The 19,238-nt window shown below is 37.9% G+C and overlaps 1 protein-coding gene and 1 pseudogene across 1 annotated transcript in view; both read right to left on the reverse strand.

The window, feature by feature from the left end:
- The window catches only part of LOC131783209 (uncharacterized), a 227,665-nt gene extending 209,256 nt beyond the window's left edge, over positions 1–18,409 (reverse strand). Inside the window, exons 1-3 of the mRNA XM_066159403.1 lie at positions 18,273–18,409; positions 14,572–14,656; positions 12,161–12,246 (exon numbers count right to left, since the gene is read on the reverse strand). The gene's annotated coding sequence lies outside the window, so the exon portion shown is untranslated. The remainder of the gene's footprint in view (positions 1–12,160; positions 12,247–14,571; positions 14,657–18,272) is intronic.
- On the reverse strand, positions 797–5,627 carry LOC131787457 (uncharacterized; annotated as a pseudogene).
- Positions 18,410–19,238: the final 829 nt, after the last annotated feature.

The following is a 19,238-nucleotide window of genomic DNA, read 5'->3' on the forward strand; positions in this document are numbered from 1 at the left end:
CACTGCAACGAGATAATTAAAGAAACGCAAATATTATTGAATTAGATGCATGGTAGCGAATCCAAGTGTTGTGCGAAATGGGTCGCATGGCAATGCCGCACTTAAACTAAAGAAGGTTTTTCTGTATTAAAATCCCTATTTGAGATTAACTTGAATCAGATGACTATAAACTCACTCGTTTTTCGTTTGACCGGTTCGACGACGACGGCCTCTGCCTTTACAATCTCTGAGGAAAGGAGCAGTTTGCAGTGAAACTGCCCGATCACTTTTAGGCGAAAAATCATCGTGCCTCGTGGTACAGATAATTATTTCGTCAAAAGTTAGCTTTTGGTTTGCCAAGGAAATTACTCTACAGCAACGAAACTCTGGAGCATTAACCAAAGAAATAAGATATGACATGTTATGTAAACAGAAACGAACACAGCTACCCATTATTACCATAGATTTCGTCGTAGAAAACAAAACACGAAGGCAATTAACTAATCATTCAGTAACAGGAGTACTTTGTTCTAATCTTGACCTGAACACCGCAGGCGAGAAACCGTCTTTGTCAGTCCTTGTCGAAATCTTCGTTGGCACGCAGTTGATGCAGCTTGTAAAGAAAAAGTATTCTCACATCTTTTATGTCCTCAACCTAAGGTGCATTTTATAAAATTTTAAATGAGAAAAATTTTTACGGGTTGAGAGAGGATCTGAGAGGTAGGGACTTATTTATTTTTTCATATTCTAGAGTTAATGTAAAGTTGTCATTCTGACACCACCCACATGATAAATTCAATGTGAAAATTTTATTTAGGATGAGCCAGTCAGCCTTCTTGTATACGCATCCTGACACAGTTTTAACATGTGCACCCTGAAACTAGGAGTTCTACAAAAATAACCTGTGCCACGTACGAAAAAAACACTAAAAAATCACTCTTTAGCTGTGGCCAAAAAATGTGTGGAAACGTATTCCTCATCTAACGCAGCAGCACAATATCCTGAGGAAAGGGTAAACTAACCTAATTGTACAACTAATCACAAAGAAAAATCGATGATTGTAATGACATTTTACAGAGAGTTGGAATACCAAAATTACAACAAATACAGAAAAGAAAGTGGTCAAACAAGACTGACCGACCTAGAATGAGTTAATTTTCCCGCGAAACGCATGAGCAATCTGAAACTTTTATGATACCACGCGAACCTCTTCAACTGATTCGTTCCCATGTCACTTAAACGTCAGAAATTACATTTTTATCTCGAGTTAACTCAGATTAAGACATGAAGTGTTTTTTAGTGAAGTTTCTGAAAAGAAACATCGAGGTGAAGTTAAAAACCTTTTATTTTAGTTAAAAAAGAAAAAAACAGGACTAAATGGTTCCTTCAAGTTTTCACAAAATCTTTCAATTATCTGCAAATCCAAGTCATTTTTCTTCCCAGAGGGACCGAGGTTTACTCTCATACATAGCTTAAAAGGGAAGGAGTCCTTCAGCTGGGTTTTTAGCTTTAAAGGGAGTAAGTTTCTAAAGAAACGGGGAAACCAAGTCACGTTTCTTCCTAGAGGAACCGGGGTTTACTCTCGTACATAGGTTAAAAGGGAAGGAGTCCTTCAGCTGGGTTTTTATCATTAAAGGGAGTAAGTTTCCAAAGAAACTTAGAAAAATTGTGCTACCACAAGAGTATATTAGCCCTGAGCCGTGTCTGGGTGTTCTTTTCCGAAGAGTTTAACCCTTTAGTCAAAACACGTTGATGAAACTGAACTGCTGACGAGACGTTGTGTTTCTTTGAGAAAAAAGTAACACTCAGTCGTGTTTGGGTGTTCTTCCCCGAAGAGTTTAATCTTAATTTCAAGAGCACACTGAAAGGAATGAACTGCGGACGAGAGGTCGCCTAAGGCATATTGGGTTTTTCCAAGAGAAAAGTAGCTCTGAGCTGTGTCTGGGTGTTTTTCTCCAAAGAGTTTAACTCTTATGTCGAGAGCACGCTGAAAGGACTGAAGTGCTGACGAGATGTCGTCTAAGGCATCTTGTGCTTGTCCGAGATAAAAGTAACACTCAGCGGTGTCTGGGTGTTCTTCCCCGAATAGTCCTCTAGCGATTTCAAGGGCACTTTGAAAGGACTGAATGGCTCCACAATAGTTTTGCATCTTATGAATTGCGTGGCCTTTGTCCATATAGTTTCTAAATAGTCTTTCTTGATACAAATTTAAATCAAGATCTTCGTTGGGTTTAGCTTCATCTCCTGTGACAACTTTTCCACTTTGTTTTAAGGTCATTTTATGATAATTGATCCATGTGTCGCACAACTCGGATGCTTCCTTGGGATTATTCAACACACTGCAAAGTGTCGAATTGATGTTGCACTGGAAGGTCCATGAACCAATGGAATGTGGAAGGATCCATTTTTCTGATTGATTTGACATCCTTAGCACAGATTTGCTCATTGCTTGCTTTGTTTCATAATCAGAGAACATTTCTGTTGCTGTGCTAACAACGCATATCATTTGTAATCTAAGTGGTTGAGTGGTTGTAACATCTGTCTCCGACATATCTGCCTCAATCATTCTCGATTCTTTGTTATTCACTGGAGGAATAACAAGGAGACTTGTGTCTCCTAATGCTCTGCATTCATGTAAAGCTGTGGTGTAAAGCTCTAGTGAAGTTGCTTTTTTTTCCTTGAAAAGAAAGTAAGTAACAAGAATTTGCAACGTAATCACTCTGAGAATTCGCTGTTCGGGGCTGTCACTCATCAGGTAAAGAGCTTCTTGTAAATTCTCAGCTCCTTCGTCTATTTTCCCTGAAACCAGTTGACAAAAGCCTCTATAACACAGGAGTCTTCTTTTATCGTCTACCGACAAAGAAAGGCTGTCGGCTTTAGAGAGCAGCGTCATCGATCTTCCATGTATCCCCCAAGTCACTTCACCGAATGCCAAGGACACAAGTAACTGACTGTAAAACACGCTCTTTCCAAACCTCTGGGCTACTTCAGCTGCGTGCTCGTAAATGTTTTTAAAGACTTTTCCCTCACACCAGAAAAGGGAATCTAGAAAGATTTCTGCCTTTGTTAGGACACCAAATGCAACGTCACATGTCTTAGGATCGGAACAGCTCTCCATAAGACTCTGAATAATATTCTGCTTCTCTTCATAGAAATCAATAAACGCTTGCATGGATTGTCCTGTCCAAAACTGTTGATTTAGCTTCTCGAAAAGAGAGACGTAAAATGCAGACAAACGTGCTTTGGAGTTCAGCATGGTTTCTTTCATTTCATCTTGACCCCTTTCCCTTGCAAACGACAGAACCAACTTATGCATCGAAAATGATTCAGGTTTGGAGCTAGAGTCGAGGAAAGATTTTCTCCGAAGCCTATGCAAGATTTTCTTGGCCTCCAGAGTTGTTTTTACACCCATGACGGCTGCAGCGACCAAGTGGTGAAAATCTCAAGAAAGAACACTAAGTGATACCAGCGCTTCTTTCTCGGATAAAGAGAGTCTCTGATAAGAAGATGTAAATAGGAGCTTCAATCGCAGATAGCTTGGATAATCTGGATTGTCCAACAGCTCGAAAATGTTACTTTCTATAGATTCCTTGAGGCTATCTAAAAATTGACTCGGCTGAGCATTATCTTCAGTAATGGAGGAACAAAACAGTTTCATGGCCAAAGGTACGAACCCGCAGATTTTCGCAATTTTCGAGCAGTCAGACGCGGTCGCTTTAGGAAGTAATCCGCCGACTAAGGTTTGGGAGAAGGACTCATGTAATGGCCCTATTCTTACTGCTTGATGGCCTTCAAAATGCACATTCATAAACTCAAGAGATTCCCTTGTGGCAAGAAGAAATGTTAAATTCTTGAATTGACTAAGAATGACTTCCAGAAGGTTTATGAAATCCTCCTTCACATTCGGTGCTCCACTTTCGAGTAATTCATCGGCATTGTCAAGAATCATCACAAATTCACCTGAAATGTCTCTTAGAAAGAGAAAAAGTTCTTCTTCTATGGACATCTGCTGGGGAATGTGATCTCTTGTGGAGTGTCTTCTAAAGAAGCTCAGAAGCTGCGTGGTCAGATCGGCCTTTGAAAGAAGCCCTCTCATGGAGAAGAAGTATACGAGAAGTCCACCAGTTTGAAGTCGATGTCCGACTTCAATTGCCACAGAAGTCTTACCAAAACCAGGCGAGCCCCATATGGACACGATCCGGGAACTTTTGGAAGTTAAGTGACTGCTGATGTCTTCACATTCTCTCTGACGGCCAGTGAAGTGTGGAACCTTTGAAGGAAGATTTGATGGTAGAAGGAATGGCCTTGAATCTTAAAAGAAGCAAACTGATGCAATTATGAAAGAGCTCGTGTCGGTAGTTTGAAGAGAAAAATAACGATGATAATAAATAGCACATTTTACTGTACCATTAAAGATGTGGAAATCATGTTTTAGGGCACAGCTTTAATCATGAGCTTCTTGCTCTTTCCGTGAGGTTGTAATCTTAACAACATCCCACAAGAGTCACGATGCCGGTAAATATAGTGGCTGCGGCTTACTTCTTGAACAAATTGTTTTAAAATAAAAGATAGGAAATTTTTCAAGGTGGTACTCTTATTATAGAATAATGTCATCCTAGGGAAGAAGAGAGGATTTTCAAGAAATGTACAAAGAATTTTTGCGAAACCTGGAAGTAACCCTCTTTAAGTATTACCACTAAAATACAGAGTAAAAACGCTGTTGTTTCTTTTGTTTCTCCCCGCCAAACGAATGGTTATAAGACTGCCATATTACATCTTAAATTGTTGTTAATCAAAAAATTCTGTAAAGCTTTTAATCACTTTATACCTGTTTGATCTTCATCCATGTTAAGTTTCAAATCATCTATTTCTCCCTTCAACAAAGCGAGGTCATCAACTTTTTCTTTTATCGCATTCCCCTGTGCTATTAATTTGTCGACACCTGATTTCACTTCTTCGAGACACTCGACACCTGATCTTATTTCTTCCAGACACTCGATGTATGATCTGGTCTCCTGTCTATGACTTTCTTCCAATTTGCGAACTTCTTTGATGGGAAAGTCAGACTCTGTCAGTCCACCGATGGCATCAATGGGATCTGTTATGATTGCAAGAGCTTTGAATGCTTCTTTAGCAAGCTGCACGTATTGGTCAAAGGTTGGTTTGTCAATCTCTGACCTGTCTGCGTGACAAAGGGAGTTTCGTAAAAGTCGAAGCTGATCAATCGCAAGAGCGAAGGTTTCGGCTGTATTTCCACTTGGACTCACAACAGATGGATGGAACTTTCCGGGAGGTACTTTATGGTGCCTAACGTACATTTCACTAAGTGTCTTGTAATGACCTTTGCTATCTAGCGTAGCAAAGGACCTTGCATAGATGGTGGCCTGGAACAGAGCGGTACAATCCCATTCTTCATAGGAGATGTGTGTAGGAACTTTGCTTTTTCCACCTTCTTCAGCGAGAAGCAAATTTCTTACTACCGTGGAGTTATCCCACAGTTGATATCCGGGAAGATGTCCAAAACTATTGTCCCACATGGATTTGAACGTCTGACGCAAAGCAATGGCGAACTCATTTAGTACAATAGAGGCAAACTTGAAATAATTCAGCTGCTCGTCCGTAAAAGGCTGTAGAGTCATACTCGGCGTGAGCTCTGGAGATAGCTATCCTCGACCAAAATCCTGGGAAAACTGTTGGTTGATGTATGTGAGAGGAAAAGGAAAAAAGTTCTTTGGTCATGTTATTCTCGTTTAAATAAATACTTTATTGCACATGCGAACAGGCTCTATCAATTGTACATGACGGCATGGATACGGAGAGTGGCTACACAACTAAATTAACTTGAGACAAAGTAAAAAACTTCATCTCTGCGTTACATATATTAGATTAAAGATGTACGCTTTGAATCTGCTTTCCTTTTGGAAGGCAAATCCTAGCACTTTGTAATTAAAACCAAAATATTTTCCTCTCGAGGTTTTAAATATTGTCTCTCATTAAAATGCAGAAACCGAAAAATCTAAGACTGTGAGGCCATATGATAAATGAGCATCTTAGAACTTAAAGTCCTTCACAAATTTGACTGCAATAAGCTTGGTATAGCGTCAAAACATTGTTTTTGTAAACCTCAACTCCATTTTATTGATACGCAGAATTTTATTTGGCAGCAAACATTTTGAATTAATTTCACGTCTGATATGATACTTTCATGGTATTTTGATTTACATGCTTAAGAAATTTCACAACTCTTTCAAGTCGCCAAAGACTTAATATTTTCTGTTGTAACTTTCTACAATATATCTTTAATGAATGGGATTACGAACTTGCGTGACATGAACAAGAAGCATGAAGAAACAAATTATTGCGCATTTGATGATAACAGGAAATTGAAGGGTACAAAAGATTGCATTTTTATTTATCGTAAAAGCGGCTTAAAACTTTTTCATTCTCTGTACGTTAGATGATGACTGCTAAACGTCAAGTACCAAACGCCAAATCTAGTTACTGACAGCAGTGATCAGAAATCGGGTGTTGTGCAAAGTCTAACAAAGTTTGGAGTTTCATAGACCTCAATAGATGTTTTCTGTTGTTGTTTCATTCCATTCATAGTTGAAAAAACTGTTACTTACGTACCTTCAAATTCAAGTTAGAGCGAGAAATATTATGGTGGTAGACGTACAAACCGATTATCTTAATGATTATTGGACGAACTGCAAGACTGTAACTCAAAATTTAGTCGGAGTCTAGTTGAGGTGTTATGATTTGCTATTCATACCACACGGAAATTTTTAACCCTTAATTTGCAAAAAGGCCAAGCAATGTTGAGTTCATTGTTCTCCAGAAATGTTGAATGACGTTTACAGGTCAAACACCTCTTGGCAAGGGAAATTTCCCTTTTAATCTGGATAATACAGTTAGTATTGTTCAATTTCCGTTTCGAAATAAACATGGCCACCCTGAACAATGCTCTTCAAAATTCCCTGACTTAGTTTTAGACATAAATAACAATTACTTTCTTCAATCCTACATCTAAAACAGACGTGTTTTTTGAGTCGTCTAGTCTGTTTTGTTTTGTTTCATTTTTGGCATCTTTCAAGCAAGCAGAAATAAGCGTTCGGCGAGTGCTATGAAAGAAACACCTGATAGAGTAGGAACGACTTTTTTTTTTAGGGTAAAATATGGATTGGACGATTTTTTGGACTAATTTTTTGGACCATTTATTGAACCATTTTTTTTGGACCATTTTGTCGGGGGGGGGAGGAAGCACAGCATCGGCACTCAGGGAGGGGTGGGATGCATTATATCAGTAGTGAGGTAGGGGTGGGAGGCAGTATTGTTACTCAGGGAGGGGTGAGAAAGGGACTATTACTACGCGGGGAGGGGTGGGAGGTGGTTGTAATAGTAAACTCTTCTGGTTAATGGAGCTTTTATTCGATCGTACAAATTATTTTAATCGGTTTTTCGACAGACTTTTTGTATGTCAAAATTTTTGCGCTGGGCCGCGGCGTGTCTTCATTTTTTTGCCACTTTAACACTGGACTTTAATTTTTATTGAAAATATCGCCTTTACAATCCTCCACTGTTGAGTTATGCGTGTGCCTTTTGAGTCGACATGTGCACCATCAGTTGCTTCACATTTCCCTTTGTGTACACTTTATGTAATTACAAACTTTATGTATCTTCCTTTTGCCATTGATCTTATCGGACGAGATCACGGAATTTCCGTTCCTTAATCCTTAACTCAGCAAAAACACTGCTGTACTTGCAATGTAACCCGAATAGTGCAAATAGACGCGAATAGTGACGAATAGTGACCGAATAGTGCAAATAGACGCGAATAGTGACGAATAGTGACCGAATAGTGCAAATAGTCGCGAATAGTGACGAATAGTGACCGAATAGTGCAAATAGTCGCGAATAGTGACGAATGGTGACGAATAGTGACGAATACTGACGAATATTGACGAATAGTGACGAATAGTGGCGAATAGTGGCGAATGCTGACGAATAGTGACGAATAGGGACGAATAGTAGCGAATAGTAAAAAAAAAAGAATTAATAATGAAATAAAAATATTTATTGCCCTATTTCATAGATTTATTGGATCGAAATGTGTGTATATAGCTATTATTTATATTGTGTTTCAATCATGTATATTATCATTCTGAAATAAATAAAATAAAGTTAATACTCATCTGTTTCGCAAACAAGGAGTTAATCATCGACACCGGAAATCGCGACCAGGTATTCCTCGCGATTCCCTTAGGTTTGTTTTTCAATTTGCTTGGGCCGCTGCCAATCACTTCTTCCGTAAAAACCCACGAAAACTGCTAAGTAGAACTATAGTAGCTACTGTTGCTTGCCGATATTTACCGTCGGCAAAACGTAGAAATCAGTAAATGTGACCGATTCTGATCGGGGAAATTTTATTGTCTGGAGCTTGGATATGTAAGGAGAGTTTCACTGACAGCTGGATTAAACCCCGTGTTGTGAAACCGTTTATAAAGACATCATTCTTTTTCTTCGCTTTTTTCGTCACACACAAAAAGGGAAACGTGAGGCAACTGAAAGATGATTCATGCTAACCTGTGAGTATCATTTAGAACTGGCACAAGTCGACTTAACAGGCACACGCATGACTTAACAGTGGAGGATCGAAAACAGGAATTGGCGATATTTTCAATGACAATTATAGTCCAGTGTTCAGGTGCCAGTTTCGCATTCGCATGACGAAAAATTAAAGAAACGCGAAAGTCGAAAAACCGCTCAAAATAATATGTATGATGCAATAAACACTCCATAAATCAGTGGCAGTTACCCCAAAGATGCACACACACACACACACACACACACAAAACAGACCAGACGACTCAAAAAACACGCCTGCATGTTCTACAAAATTCCCAGACTTAGTCTTGACAAAAATAACAATTACTTTCCTTAATCTTACATCAAATATAGAGCAGACAATTGAAAGCTTGGTTTAAATACAATCTGAAAAGGCTGGTCTGTGGCCATGTGTGACTGATAGCATTCTGGATTGGTTTTTATTCTTTAAGATGAGAAATGATATGGTAACTAAATATAACTGTACCCCAATCTTGATCCTCTTTAAACGGTAACTGACAGCGAAAAGTAACTTTTTCGGAATACTGCCCTTTTTGTGGTCTTTGTACCTTGTTAATAGCCTAAATTTTGAATTATCTCTAACGTTTGTGACAGTGACAGCGCTGATAACTGTTCATTTTGGTGAAATCAATCACACAACTTGTGTTCTCTATTCCTTCTTAATTCAATATCGTGATAAAAATTTGTACTGTACTGATTCTTTTATTACAAGGTGTCAGTGTAAAAACTACTAGCAATCAATGCAGAGGGAGGAAAGTCAAGAAATAGTTGCAGTGGAAAATAAAAGTTTAAAGGCTTTTACCGAGGAACAGCTGCAGGCCTGGTGTTTTCCGTTCACACTGTAAATGTCAATGCGGCTATGAGTGGTAAAGTTTTGGATAAATTTTGCGTGAATGTATATATATATATATGTATTTTTTTTCTCTTTTAAAGTTCAGGTCGTAATTTGAGAAACATTACGTGCTTGTTATTTCCGTTGCACGATTGTGCCACTAAATCGGTTGGTTTTTTTTTTTTTTTTTTTAACCAAGACACTGCGTTTTATACTGTGGGTGCTAGGCAGTCTCACGACATTTGCCTGTCGGCTTGTTAATTTACGGTAAGCGCGCTTGAGTAACTTACTGTTCACTCGGCTGACTCTAGTTCTTATTTGAAACGAGTAACCTTGCAGACAAGATTTATTTCATCATGTTTTCCGGTCGCAAATGCGAAACAACGCTCGCTTATGGCGCTTATAACAAGACCTTGGAAGTCATACTTAGGGACACGTATGTGCTACATATGCTGTTTAATGTATGTTGTAATCGTCCCTGCAGAAGTCTCAGCTAGAGACGAAACGCGTAGGAAGAAGTAGACAAAAAGTTACAAGACCAAAAAGTCTTTCTTTGTGCTGCTCGCTGGTCGCTGTTAAAAAAATATAAAGAAAGAATCCATCGTGTACATTTCCGCAGCGTGGAAGAAGAGCTTCGTTCACGAAGCCAGATCAAAACCTCCCGAAATTCGTGACAATACTTTGTGTTTATGTCACGCTCACCTCAGAACCGATGGGCCTGTGGTCACAGTGATGTACACCGGACAAAATCTTCAGTTAAATGCTTTTCGGCTTGGACTAAAAAATATTTCTTTAAGTAACAGACTCGACAATGGTCAAGAGGAAAAAATAATATAATTTTTTTTTACCGCTGTTTGGCATGACATGCAATTTATCTGTGGCTCTGAATACAGATACGCGATCCGTCGCGTTTCGATAATTCAACCTTTTTAGAGAAGTGTATTGTATTCTTCACTTTGTATTTAAGTCTCTAAATGGTGGCTGGTACCAATATGGAATAAAATCTTTTCTTTTTCTGTTCGGTAGCAGCTGGACATCGAGGGCGTATCATTTCACGCGACCTTGATCGGAACGTTTTCAAAATGGCCGTTGATTAAGCGGCAAAAAAAATCAGTAGAAAATTTGGTTTTTCCAATATATCGTTTATTTGCTCATTTAGGATTCTTTAACCAAAGAGGAATTTATAGGGACAAAAAAAGGGGGAAATTTTGCCGTCAGTTACCCTTGAAAGTACCTATGACACGAACCTTTTCTTGTATTTTCCGGTTGATAGCTGCATTTAAAGTTAGGAATGATCAACCTCAGCGCCTACCGAGTCTTCTTTGGCCACTTTTTTGCGCATTGAAAGTACGCTTTTGTTCGAGTGGTATTTGGCTTCTTTGTGGCATTTTGTTAGCGGCTAGAAGACGTTCACGAGGCGAATGAACTGAACGAAATTTACTGACATTGTAAAGTCAGGCAAAACAGATTTTCAATTGAAAATCAATACTTGCATATTGAATACAAAACCACTCAGTTGTTCGTACAAGCGCTTTAGTGATTGTCCTGTTCGCAGTAATGTCGTCCAGGAATGCTGTTGAATTGCAAACAGTGTGATAAAAATATTAATGAATGGTTTCTGCACTGTAATGTTTGTGTATTTTCTCCACTGGCATTCAATATGGCGTCAATGACTCGAAGGTAACCTCAAATGAAAGTATATTTTCCCTTTTGAATGATGATTGATGTATAAGAATGCCCAAAACTGCTATTGAATGTTGATTAAAATAGAAAAATCGTTATGGAACCTGATTTACGCACAAATGATCGTTTTTTGTAGCTGGAATATAACGTCACGCAATTGTTCGTCTTTCCACGCAAATGAATGCGTATTTTCTCATAATGAACAACAAAAGGTTTAGTTGGAAAAACTGTTACTCACCTACCTTGAAATTCAAGTTAGAGCGAGAAATATCTTGATGACAGACGCACAAACTGATTATCTTAATAATTATTGAATGAACTGCGAGACTGCGACTCGAAATTTATCTAGAGACTGGTTGAGATGTTCAGACTTGTTATTCACACCACACGGAAATTTGAAATACTTATGCAATGAAGAGTTCATTGTTCTCATGTGGCGTGATGTTTACAGGTCAAACACACCTTAACAAGGGAAATTTCCCTTATAATCTGCACAATACACAAACACTGACTATTGTTAAATTTCCGTTCTGAAATAAACATTGCTTCCCTGAAGAATGCTCTTCAAAACACGCTACAGAGTAGAAACGACTTTTTTCTGTCCTTAGCGCTCACCTAACGCTTACTTCTGCTTGCTTGAAAGATGTTTAAAAAAATCAGACTAGACAACTCACAAACACGCCTGCTCTTTAAAATTCCCTGACTTAGTCTTGACAAAATAACAATTACTTTCCTCAGTCTTACATCTAGAGCAGACAATTAAAAGCCTGGTTTAAATATATTATGAAAAGGACAGTGGCCATGTGTGACTGATAGCATTCTGGTTTGGTTATAATTCGTTAAAATGAGAAGTGACATGGTAACTAAAAATAACTGTGAGTAAATGATAGGAATCATGAAACTGTACCCCACTCTTGATCCTTTTTAATACAAGCAATTATTAATTCTTCACGCTCCACTTTTATTATTTTTTTTTTTTGGTGCTTGGGAGTCACATATTTTGCGTCTGTACAACATTAGTAATAAGTAACATTTGATTACCTCAACTCCTTGTAAGCACTGCTATGTAGCTAAGTCCTTCCACGCTTCGCACGTTTCTGGTTCGACCCACGCTCGACTCGTGCTCGCTAGAAAAACACAGTTATTTTTAGTTAAAACTGATGAGGTCACAAGGTTTGGATTTTTTTCTTCTAGTATTTTTTAGTTAGCAGATCACTTCTCATTTTAAAGAATAATAATTTATTGCGCTAAAGTGGATAAAGAGTGGGGGAAGTTTCATGATGCCTATTACAAGACTAAAATGAATCTCATTAACTTAAGTGCAACTCTCAAGAAACTCAATAAAAACAGTGAACCTGTACTCAACACAACTATCTGTTTAAGACTATTTTCATAGTCTTTGCCAAATTTATTTTTACTTATAAATGTTACACTACGACTTATTTTTTTTCTTTTTACCCCAGTGGATTTAGGGGTAATAATAAGGTCTGGTACATAAAGATTGCTGTCTGTATAAATATTTCACCTTAGCAGTGCAGCCTAGACTTTAAGAAACTTTTTATTCCAAACTTTAACCAACTGCATAATATGACTGATCACTTCTCAACAAAATGTCTTATCCTGTTGTAAATGTACTCTGCCCACAGGTATATTATCTGAATGAGCACCGTCAAATAATGCGACATCTTATATTGTCAATTCGACTTTTTATATGATTAACTTTTCATTATTTATATGGTCAATTTGACTTTTATATGGTCTTTTAGTCTTATTAACTGAGTGTCGTGAAAAGTTTGCACGTGCTCATAAGAAAGTTTTCTGTTTCGATATATTTAGTGGTGGATTAAGTAAGCTACTATTTCTTGTCGCTAACATCAATTTGTGGAATGTCAAAGGAAGTATTAACCGGCATCGTGTGATCGAGCCTTCACAAATTAAACAATGATGTATTTAATCAAATAGTCGCTAGTAAAACGGCATGCGGAGGTTAACACTATGATTGTCGAGCAAGCCGATGTAACAGGAAATTAGTGGCCACGAATCATTGAAGAATGTCTAAAACAAAACTGGAACTTTGTCAAGTTAGCTTAAATTATCTTACCACTCTGGACTTACGTATCTGGGTGTGTGTATCCGTAGCTAATAAAACATAGCACTTTTGTAACTCAAAAAAGATGGGATTGAGTTAGGTCGAAAGACAGAACGTGTAATGTTGGATTGTAAAGAATAAAGTCAAGTTAACCGAAAGTATACAGTCCAAGTCTGTAGAACCAGCGTGTGCAGAGTTTCCTTCTAACGTAGTGAGAAATTCTGCGAAAAGATTTACTGACATTGTAAAGTCAGGCAAAACAGGTTTTCAATTGAAAATCAATACTTGCATATTGAATACAAAACCACTCAGTTATTCGTATAAGCGCTTTAGTGATTGTCCTATTCACAGTAATTTCGTCCGGGAATGCTGTTGAATTGCAAACAGTGTGGTAAAAATATTAATGAATGGTTCCTGCATCATCATGTTTGTATATTGTCTCCATTGGCATTCAAGATGGCGTTTATAACTTGAAGGTTAGCGGAAGTGAAAATGTATTTTTCTCTTTTGTAGGACATTTGACGCCTAAGAATGTCCAAAATTGCAATTGAATACTGATTAAAATACAGAAATCGTTCTAGATCGTTTTTTGTCGCTGATGAATGTAACTACACGCAATAGTTCGCCTTTTCGCGCAAATGAATGCATATTTTCTCAAAATGAACAACAAAAGGTGTAGTTGATAAAAACTGTTCTTTGCCTACCTCGAAATTCAAGTAAGAGCGAGAAACATCATGATGGCAGATGCACAAACTGATTATCTTCTTGATTAGTGGACGAACCGCGAAATTTCTCCGGAGACTGTTTGACGTGTTATGACTTGTTATTCATACCACATGGAAATTTTAAACCTTAAATATGCTAAACGCCTATGCAATGAAGAGTTAATTGTTTTACTGTGACGTGATATTTACAGGTCAAACACACCTTAGCATGGGAAATTTCCCTTTTAATCTGGTCGATACACTAAGTATTGTTCAATTCAAAAAACAAAACAAAACAAAACATAAAGAAAAACAGACTGGACATCTCACAAACACGCATGCTCCTGAAAATTCCCAGACTTAGTCTTGACAGAAATAACAATTAATTCCCTCATATAGAGCTGACAATTAAAAGCCTGGTTTAAATATAATATGAAAAGGTCTGTAGCCATCTGCGACTGATAATATCATGGATTGGTTATTATTCGTTAAAATGACAAGTGATATATGATAGGCACCGTGAAACTGTACCCCATTCTTGATCCTCTTTAATGCAAGCAATTATTATTCTTCACGCTCCACTTTTTTTTTTCGGTGCTTGGGAGTCACATATTTTGCATCTGTACCACATTAGTAATATAGTCTAAATATTTGATTACCTCAACTCCTCGTAACCACTGCTGTGTAGCCAAGTCCCTCCACGCCTCGCGCGTTTCTGGTTGGACCACGTTCGGCTCGTGCTCGCTACAAAAACACACAGTTATTTGAGTTAAAACTGACGAAGTCATAAGGTTTGGATTTCTTTCTTCTAGTTTTTTTAGTTACCAGATCACTTCTCATTTTAAAGAATAATAATTGCTTGCGCTAAAGTGGATCAGGAGTGGGGCACAGTTTTACGATGCCTATCACAAGACTAAAATGAGTCTCATTAACTTAAGTGCAACTCTCAACATGTACAACTATCTGTTTAAGAACATTTTCAAAGTCTTAGCCAAATTTATTAGTACATATAAATGTTACACTACTACTTCTTTTTTTCCTCTTTACATCAGTAGATCTAGGAGTAATAATAAGGCCTGGTACATAAAGATTTCTGTCTGTGTATGTATTTCACCTTAGCAGTGCAGCTTAGACTTTAAGGATTTTTTTATTCCAAACTTTAGCCAAATGCATAATATGACTGATCACTTCTCAACAAAATGTCTTATCTCGTTGTAAAGGCATAGGGTAAAATATGAAAAACCAATTAAACCAGTAGTGTTTACTATTACAGCCAACTCCCACCCCTCCCTGCGTAGTAATAGTCCGTCTCTCGCCCCTCCCTGGGAAATAACACTCTGTCTCCCCCCTTCCCTCAGCACTGATAGACTTCATCCCACCCCTCCCTCAATACTAATGGTGTGCTCCTCTCTTTAAAATGGTCCAAAAAATAGTCCAGTCCAAATTTTACCCTATGTCTGTTGTAAATGTACTCTGAATGAGCACTGTCAAATAATGGGACATCTTATAGGGTCAATTTGACTTTTTTATGGTCTTTTAGTCTTATTAACTGAGTTGATAACGTAAATTGACCACCATCAATAGTTTCAAAGCTGACGCTTCGAGCGTTAGCCCTTCGTCAGAGCGACTGGAGAAATTGTGGGTTGTGTGTGTGTTTGCCGTATTTACTCGATTTAAACGCCACTCTCGAGAGTTCATGGTTCTCGAGAAATGTGGCGTGATGTTTACAGGTCAAACACGCCTTAGCAAGGGAAATTTCCCTTTTAATCTGGGCAATACACTCAGCATTGTTCAATTTCCGTTTTGCACCATAAACATGGCCACTCTGAATGATGTTTTTCACGCGATAGAGCAGAAACCACTTCTTTTTCGTCCATAGCGCTCACCTAACGCTTACTTGTGCCTTAACCTTACATCAGATCTAAAGAAGACAATTGAAAGCTTGGTTTAAATATAATCTGGAAAGGCCAGTCTGTGGCCATCTGTGACTGATAGCATTCTGGATTGGTTATTATTCTTTAAGATGAGAAATGATATGGTAACTAAATATAACTGAACCCCAATCTTGATCCTCTTTAAACGGTAACTGACAGCGAAAAGTAACTTTTTCGGAATACTGCCCTTTTTGTGGTCTTTGTACCTTGTTAATAGCCTAAATTTTGAATTATCTCTAACGTTTGTGACAGTGACAGCGCTGATAACTGTTCATTTTGGTGAAATTAATCACACAACTTGTGCTCTCTATTTCTTAATTCAACATCGTGATAAAAATTTGTACTGTACTGATTCTTTTATTACAAGGTGTCAGTGTGGAAACTACTAACAAACAATGCAGAGGGAGGAAAGTCAAGAAATAGTTACAGTGAAAAATAAAAGTTTAAAGTCTGTTACAGAGGAACAGCTGCAGGAAGAAATCCTGCTGTTTTCCGTTCACACTGTAAATTTCAATGCGGCTAAGACTGGTAAAGTTTTGGATAAATTGAGCGTGAATATATATATATATATATATATATATATATATATATATATATATATATATATATATGTGTGTGTTTTTTTTTTGTTTCTTCTTTTAAAGTTCAGGTCATAATTTGAGAAACATTACGTGCTTGTTATTTCCGTTGCACGATTGTGCCACTGAATCGGTTCGTTTATTTTTTATTTTTTTAACCAAGACACTGCGTTTTATACTGTGGATGCTAGGCGGTCTCACGACATTTGCCTATTGGCTTGTTAATTTACGATAAGCGCGCTTGAGTAACTTACTGTTCACTCAGCTGACAATAGTACTTTTTTGAAACGAGTAACCTTGCACACAAGATTTATTTCATCATGTTTTCCGGTCGCAAATGCGAAACAACGCTCGCTTATGGCGCTTATAACAAGACCTTGGAAGTCATACTTAGGGACACGTATGTGCTACATTTGCTGTTTAATGTTAGTTGTAATCGTCCCTGCAGAAGTCTGAGCTAGTGACGAAACACTTCGGAAGAAGTAGACAAAAAGTTACAATACCAAAATGTCTTTCTTTGTGCTGCTCGCTGGTCGCTGTTAAAAAAATATAAAGAAAGAATCCATCTTGTACATTTCCGCAGCGTGGAAGAAGAGCTTCGTTCACGAAGCCAGATCAAAACCTCCCGAAATTCGTGACAATACTTTGTGTTTATGTCACGCTTACCTCAGAACCGATGGGCTTGTGGTCACAGTGATGTACACCGGACAAAATCTTCAGTTAAATGCTTTTCGGCTTGGACTAAAAAATATTTCTTTAAGTAACAGACTCGATAATGGTCAAGAGCAAAAAATAATATAAATTTTTTTACCACTGTTTGGCATGGCATGAAATTTATCTGTGGCTCTAAATTCAGATACGCGATCCGTCGCGTTTCGATAATTCAACCTTTTTAGAGAAGAGTATTTTATTCTTCACTTTGTATTTCAGTCTCTAAATGGTGGCTGGTACCAATATGGAATAAAATCTTTTCTTTTTCTGTTCGGTAGCAGCTGGACATCGAGGACATATCATTTCACGCGACCTTGATCGGAACGTTTTCAAAATGGCCGTTGATTAAGCGGCAAAAAAAATCAGTAGAAAATTTGGTTTTGTACAATATATCGTTTATTTGCTCATTTAGGACTCTTTAATCTAAGAGGAATTTATAGGGACAAAAGAAGGGGGAAATGTTGCCGTCAGTTACCCTTTAAAGTACCTATGACACGAACTTTTTCTTGTATTTTGCGGTTGATAGCTACCTTTAAAGTTATAAATAATCACCCTTAGCGCCTAGCGAGTCCTCTTTGGCCTCTTTTTTGCACATTGAAAGTACGATTTGTTCGAGTGGTATTTGGCTTCTTTGTGACATTTTGCCAGCGGCCAGAAGACGTTCACGAAGCGAATGAACTGAACGAAATTTACTGACATTGTAAAGTCAGTCAAAACAGGTTTTCAATTGAAAATCGTTGCTTGGATATTGAATACAAAACCACTCAGTTGTTCGTACAAGCGCTTTAGGGATTGTCCTATTCACAGTAATGTCGTCCGGGAATGCTGTTGAATTGCAAACAGTGTGATAAAAATATTAATGAATGGTTTCTGCACTACACTGTTTGTGTATTGTCTCCACTGGCATCTAAGATGGCGTTAAGGACTCGAAGGTTAGCGCAAATGAAAGTATATTTTTTCCCTTTTTTGGACGATTGATGCATAGGAATGCCCAAAATTGCTATTGAATGCTAATTAAAATAAAAAAATTGTTAGGGAACCTGATTGAACACGCAATTTTTCGTCTTTCGACGCAAATAAATGCGTATTTTCTCATAATGAACAACAAAAGGTTTAGTTGAAAAAACTGTGACTCACCTTCCTCGAAATTCAAGTTAGAGCGAGAAATATCTTGATGGCAGACGCACAAACTGATTATCTTAATGATTACTGAACGAACTGCGAGACCGCGACTCGAAATTTACCCAGAAACTGGTTGAGGTGTTATGACTTGTTACTCATACCACACGGAAATTTTAAACCCTTAATGCGCTAAATGCTTAAGCAAGAAAGAGTTCATTGTTCTCATGTCGCGTGATGTTTACAGGTCAAACACACCTTAGCAAGGGAAATTTCCCTTCTAATCTGATCAATGCACTGAGCATTGTTAAATTTCCGTTCTGAGAGAAACATTGCCACCCTGAAGAATGTTCTTCAAAACACGCGATAGAGTAGGATTGACTTTTTTTTTTCGTCCATAGCGCTCACCTAACGCTCACTTCTGCTTGCCTGAAAAGTGTTGAAAAAAAGAAAAAACCGACTAGACGACTCACAAACACGCCTGCTCTTTAAAATTCCCCGACTTAGTCTTGACAGAGATAACAATTACTTTCCTCAATCTTACATCTAGAACAGACAATTAAAAGTCTGGTTTAAATATAATCTTAGAAGGTCTTTAGCCATCTTTGACTGATAGTATTCTGGATAGGTTGTTATTCGTTAAAATGAGAAGCGATATGGTAACTAAAAATAACTGTGTGTAAATGATAGGAATCATGAAACTGTACCCCACTCCTGATCCTCTCTAATGCAAGCAATTATTATTCTTCACGCTCCACTTTTTATTTATTTTTTTTGGCGCTTGGGAGTCACATATTTTGCATCTGTACTACACTAGTAATATAGTCTAAACATTTGAATACCTCAACTCCCCGTAACCACTGCTATGTAGCAAAGTCCCTATACGCCTCGCGCATTTGTGGTTCGACCCACGCTCGGCTCGTGCTCGCTAAAAAAACACACAGTTATCTTTGGAAATGACCAATTGTCTGGGAGTTAATCGAC

This window comes from Pocillopora verrucosa, chromosome 12 (assembly GCF_036669915.1).
Source record: "Pocillopora verrucosa isolate sample1 chromosome 12, ASM3666991v2, whole genome shotgun sequence".
Taxonomy (NCBI): Eukaryota; Metazoa; Cnidaria; class Anthozoa; order Scleractinia; family Pocilloporidae; genus Pocillopora; species Pocillopora verrucosa.